At 43.1% G+C, this 5,980-nt stretch overlaps 1 pseudogene; it reads left to right on the plus strand.

Annotated features, from left to right (window-relative positions):
- Positions 1-4,981: 4,981 nt before the first annotated feature.
- On the plus strand, positions 4,982-5,317 carry LOC114608193 (annotated as a pseudogene).
- Positions 5,318-5,980: the final 663 nt, after the last annotated feature.

Genomic DNA, 5,980 nt, shown 5'->3' on the forward strand with positions numbered 1-5,980 from the left:
CAACAACGAATTTAGATTCCTTATGAAAAAAAACACAGTGTGATGAGACCCTCCTTCACTTAGGACAATGTTAGAGAGTTTCTGACTATTTCCTACTTCTGGTAACTGACTTACAAGAATCCAAAAATTTGTCAGGGGAGAATTCATGAGCCCTAAAAAAAAAAAAGAAACAGAAAAAGAAAATTTTAGCAGCAAACGAGTTAAGATTTCCACAATGCCTGAAAACAAATTAAACCTTGTTTCATATCAGGAAAACTTGACAGCTACTACTCTGTAATTTTTTAATATTTACTATAGTAACAGCATTGTCTTCTTTTTCTTCTGAAGGCACCTTGTGCTGTGGGTGAATGTCCTTAGCCTCAGCCTGCCCGTTTTTACACTACCGTTGCTTCAGTGTTGTGGACTTAGGGCTTGAGAACTGGGAAGATGAATTTCTAGGAAAACAAGAATTAGGTCAGCAGAGTGTGCCATAGCCCCTCCCCAGGGACCAGAGAAAAAGCTCTGAATTCAGCCTTCTTGCTGTGATTTCATGTGTTCTCACGGCTTAGGTGGGTCTCTTTTGGTATAATTCTGTCCTGCCTTGGTTTATCGAAATGCCTTTGCTATTATTTCTTGTTTATATGTCAACTAGACATGTCTACTTGCCCCCTTTGCCATGGGCTTCTTCCTTATGGTTCCCAGCTACTTCCCCAAGCAAAGCAGCAAGTCTCCCTGACTCTCTCCTAAGCAAATACAGAGGAGCCAGGCAATTTTCAGGAATACTAGAGAAACAATTTTTTTTGATCCTTCTGAAAAAGTCCTCAGAAAAAGCCAGCGTGAGGCGTGTTCCTTCTCATTAAGAGGAACCTTGATTGGAATTCCCAAGACGATTGTCAAGCTAACCAGGACAGCCTGTAGGAGAGGAAACGGAGAGAACGGAGAGAACCGCTGTCAGTGAAGAAGAAGGTATCTCCTCCCCACCCCACCCTCACCCCCCTCCAACCCCAAAATAAACCCGGAGCTGATTAGCTGCTTTGGTCTTGGGCCAGTTGACTGCCAGAGACCATGCTCAGGCTGGGTGTCTCTGCACGCCCTGCAGGGGGTGGGAGTGAGAGACTATTCACTGGGATGGTTCTTTTTTTTTTTTTTTTTTTTTTAGAGAGACAATGTAGCCAAGAGGTAAAGTGTCAAAATACCTTCCTAAAAATAGACTCTTCTCCTGCCAAGGATAAGGGCACACACTCAAAGGCTCCAGACAGTTGTTGGAGCATCTGCTGCGTCTCACAGAAGAATATCAGTCGTGACGGGCAAGTATTTGGTGAGACAACCTGTGACAGGAGCATATGAGTTAATTATAGTTATCAGAGATTATTCTGTATTAGTGCAGCAACAAACCTGTTAGCCTGGTCTTCAGTTCTCCTATTATTGGGGTGGGGGGAGTATGCTTCCCCAGTGTGTTATGGTTATACCAGACTAGTAAAGCATGCCAGAGGATTTTTACAGAACAATAAAACCAATGCATAAAGCTGGTTGATTTTGATATCTGCTGTCTAAAGCTTTAGCAAAGCCTTGGATAACAGTCAAAGATTATGTTCATGTTTACAGTTTGGAAGCCTGAAGAGGAGATGATGTCCTATAATTTAAAAGACTCGGGGAAACTTCCCTAGCCAACTGTCACACAACAGAAATCATCTTGGAATGAAGTGCTGGACTGAGTTTGGGACAGAGATTACCATCATGGCTTTAAAATAAGAATAGAATGTACACATTTGAGTTCTAAAACATGTGTGTTTCGGGGCTGCTGGCCTCTGAGAGACACACAGTGGGACAGATGGATAAGTCAGGATTCATTTTCATGAAGAAAGAAAGAAAGAAAGAAAGAAAGAGAGAGAGAGAGAGAGAGAGAGAGAGAGAGAGAGAGAGAAAGAAAGAAAGAAAGAAAGAAAGAAAGAAAGAAAGAAAGGAAGGAAGGAAGGAAGGAAGGAAGAAAGAGCGAGCCAGAGATGAAAAGGTGCACAGGGGTCATCTGTCTTTCACCTTCATCCCCAGCCTACCTCATGCCCCGCCGAGGCATGAAGAGAACAGAGCTAAGGAGTTTGGTACTATCATATAGCCAGTTGGTGCCAAATCAGAAAAACAGCCCAAGTCTATGTGACACCTCAGAACACTAGCGATCTTCCCGCCAATATATTCTGAGCCCAGAGCCTCACACGTGTGTGCTGTGCTGAGACTCTGCTATACAGCTGTTTTATAAAACAACCCACAAACCAAGTTTTAATAGGTTTTGATAGTGAACCCACTAACAATTCGGTGTGTACATTATGGAGAGCTAATTATTACATACAAATACCCTGGAGAGAGTTGGAAGAAAAACCATTGATACCAATATACTTTTGCCCGTGAATGTTCAAGAGTTAGGTAATGCTACACGCCACTCTTTAAATATATAAAATGTTTTTTTTATCCAGTAAAAGCTTGAAAAGTTGCGTGGACATTTGGATTCTGACAATGTGATGTGTATTGAAACCGATCGCACCAGTCTTGACGTTCAAACTTGAGTTTGGGAATGAGCCCTGGTTCCTCCTCAGGCTCATTTCAACTCAACCCCAAATCATGGAGGATAAAGTCATTTTCAACTAACCCCAACCTGCATCAACCCAGAGGCTAGAAGAAACCATGCCAGGCCATCTCCCCACACGTAATCTGACCCACACCACAGCAGGCCAAGCAGAACAGGTCAGAAACTCTAAAAGTAGTAGGTTGGCCAGAAGTGGGTCGAGAAGGAGATTTTAACCAAAATTGCACATTGCATCAACAATGTGGGCTTATGAGCCTGGTGTTCGGTGTCATCTGATGGATGCCCTCGGAGCTGTGACAGGGAATCCCTGGTGCCACGATGGAAGCCACGTGAGCACTGGAAAGGCTGCACAAGGTAAAAGGGCCTTAGGTTCTCTACCCGTCTTCCATTCCATTATTTCTTTCCTTCCTGGGACCTCTCCTTCAACTGCATCCTGCATTTTCCAAGTCCTTACTGAGGCCACAGCGTCAGAGACAGGTATGGCGGTGTGGTGTCTTCACCCTCACAGAGTAGTTTCTTTTACCCTGCTTGCAGCAAGCCCCCACCTGTGGAGAGATGGTGACAGAAGAACCCATATTGGCTTGTTAAGGATTAGATGTGGTTTCCTGCTGGGTTGACACTATTCTAAAGAAAGAAAACATAGCAAATTATCCTAGGATGTATCCCAGTACTTACCAGTAATTGTCAGAACAGAGAAAGGAGGCACACCAAATTTTGCAACAAACATCCCTTAAAGGCAAGAAGGCAGAGTAACATGAATGGGGGGTGGGGCAGACCCATGGCAGAAAGGAAGGACTCCTAAAGTTTTGGTCCTTGGTGTATGTGCCTTAAGCCACTGCAGCAATTAGCTGACTCTGTCAGGGAAGCAAGACACAGTCTGGGATTCAGAAGCAGACCCATAAGTCTTCATGCCCTTCCCCACCTCAATCATTTAACCTCAGAAGATGCTTAGACTCTCTCAAGCCTTATTTGCTCATCTAAATCTCACTGGATCGACCGATGATCACGTGACACAGTATGCGTAAGGTATGTTCAAAGCACCTTGTAAAACCTGGTGCTCAACAGTACCAAGGGGTTGCTGTTACGCTTCTTTATGTTGGCAAGCCTGGACACGTTCTGTCACCATGCTCCTTCTGCAGTGAGCAGCTGCCTCTGACACTCAAGAAGGGACCCACAAGATACGCAAGAGCATTTGGCCCTCCCACAAAGTGCAGGTTAATACTCACACCGCCTCCTACCTCGTGACCCTGAATACTTCTTGATGTCTCCTCTGATTCCTCCTCCAAAGGTGGAGGTAAAACCCTTGATGTCTACCGTCAAGACGGAATCCAACAGAGCCTAGAAAATGCTCGACACATAGCCTAGCACATAAGGAATGCTTGATGTGTCGATGGGTCGTGGCCGTCATTAGTACCATGTGATATCCCACTACAGCAGCTATTTCCTTAGAGGATTCAACCATCTGGCCCAGTTCCTGCCCTTGCCTAAAGCCCATCCTTCAGGCCTCTGCTCAGATATCACCCCACGGATAATCGGTGCTGAGAGCTTATCCCGGGAAGGTAGGCTTTTCATACAGTACCGTGTTTATTTACTTCCTTGCAATGACTGCAATCTGTAATTAACTCGGGTGTCCAGGTCTACCTGTTTGTTTTCTTTTTAGTCCACACTGAAATGTCAACTACCTAAGCAAGAGGGGGCTGTCTTTTTCTGCCTTGTTTATCATAGAGCAGGGTCTGGCAGACCTAATATTCATAAAATAGCTGAGGAATAAAAAGGAAAAGAAAAAGAAGGTGCTGAAGAAGAGATGGACTAGGTTCCTTAAATTACAGGATGAGCCAGTAGGATGGACAGGACAAGGATCATCTCTAGTCTTCCCTCCCACCACGCCCATCCACAGTGGGAGTAAACTGATAATTAGCAGTGTAGTGAGTGTATGACTGAAGCCTACTCTCAGGCCCAGCACTGCTGCCACTGCTGTGGTCCTAGAGCATCTGTTCTGAAGGTACTTCCAGGAATCAGTGGGAAGTGGTTGAAACCAGTCATCAGGCATCAACCTCAAGCTACAGGGCTGTAGTCCTCAGAGTGTGGTATGCATAGGGATCACCTGGGGAGATGTTGTTAAAGTTCAGATTCTTGATTCTTACCAAACCCAACCGTGGATTTGAAATCCCCACTGTCAGAGATGGCCCTGAAGACTCAGTCTCTTCTCTAGAGGTGAAGGTGAATGAGGCAGTTTGGGAGCTAAGATTATTGGGGTTTTTTGTTGTTTGTTTGTTTGTTTGTTTGCTTGCTTGTTTTTTTTGTTTTGTTTTTTTAGAATAAAGATTAGGAAATCTATTTTAGAAAAAAAGATTAGGGGTTCTTGTCCACTTGAGATATCTGCAGTTGGGGAGTCGGTGAAAAGTTGTCTCTTCCTGTGTGAACATGGTGCAGACCAAAGCAAACTACGTCCCAGGAGCCTACAGAAAAGTGGTGGCTTCTCAAGCCCCCAGGAAGGTGCTTGGGTCCTCCTCCTTTGTCAACAATTCTTCCTCAAGTTCGTCAAGAAAAGCTGAAAATAAGTATGCAGGAGGGAACCCAGTCTGTGTGCGCCCAACTCCCAAGTGGCAAAAAGGCATCGGGGAATTCTTCAGTCTGTCTCCTAAAGATTCTAAGAAAGAGAACCAGATTCCTGAAGAAGCAGGAAGCAGTGGCTTAGGAAAAGCAAAGAGAAAAGCGTGTCCTTTGCAACCTGATCACAGAGATGATGAAAATGAATAGAACTTACACATCTGAATAAATGTCTTCAGTTTACTTACATATTCTAGGATGTAAATTTGGTTAAATGAGTTTGTCCAATTGGCTTGTTGATGAAAAAAAATGAGGCTAGAATTTAACCCTTCAAAAGAAGCCAGCTATAAAAGTGGAGAAATTTCATAATTTGTAAATTTGAATTGCATACTTGAATTTATGTCATATGCTCCTTCTTTTATCTGTTAAGCTTCTTCCTAAAAATCAACATTACCTAATGTTCTAATTACTAATCTATTGTCTTTGCTTAGATTTTTGTACTGATGCCATTTTATGGGCGTTGATTATGGAAATAGTGCCATATAGTTATGGCATGTTTGCTTTAAAAAATTGACTTAGTCTTTTTTACATTAAAAAATTCAACATTAAAAAAAAAAAAGAAAAAAAGATTAGAAAAACAAAGTCCAGCTCATTCCATGGCACAGTAAATTTTGTGACCCTGGGGAAGTCCCTAATTTTCAGAATTTTCATAATTATGTACCTGGTCCTTACCCAGGGCACGTGCTTTTCTTTGTGGAAAAAAATGAATTCAAAGAAAAGAGAATTTCCATGAAAGGGAGAAAGAAAGGAGACTCTCATTCTGGCTTCTAAACCTTGAAGTCTTCCTGTTGTATAATCTACTCAAAAGCTCAG

Source organism: Grammomys surdaster, unplaced genomic scaffold, assembly GCF_004785775.1.
Source record: "Grammomys surdaster isolate TR1022 unplaced genomic scaffold, NIH_TR_1.0 125878, whole genome shotgun sequence".
NCBI classification, from domain to species: Eukaryota; Metazoa; Chordata; class Mammalia; order Rodentia; family Muridae; genus Grammomys; species Grammomys surdaster.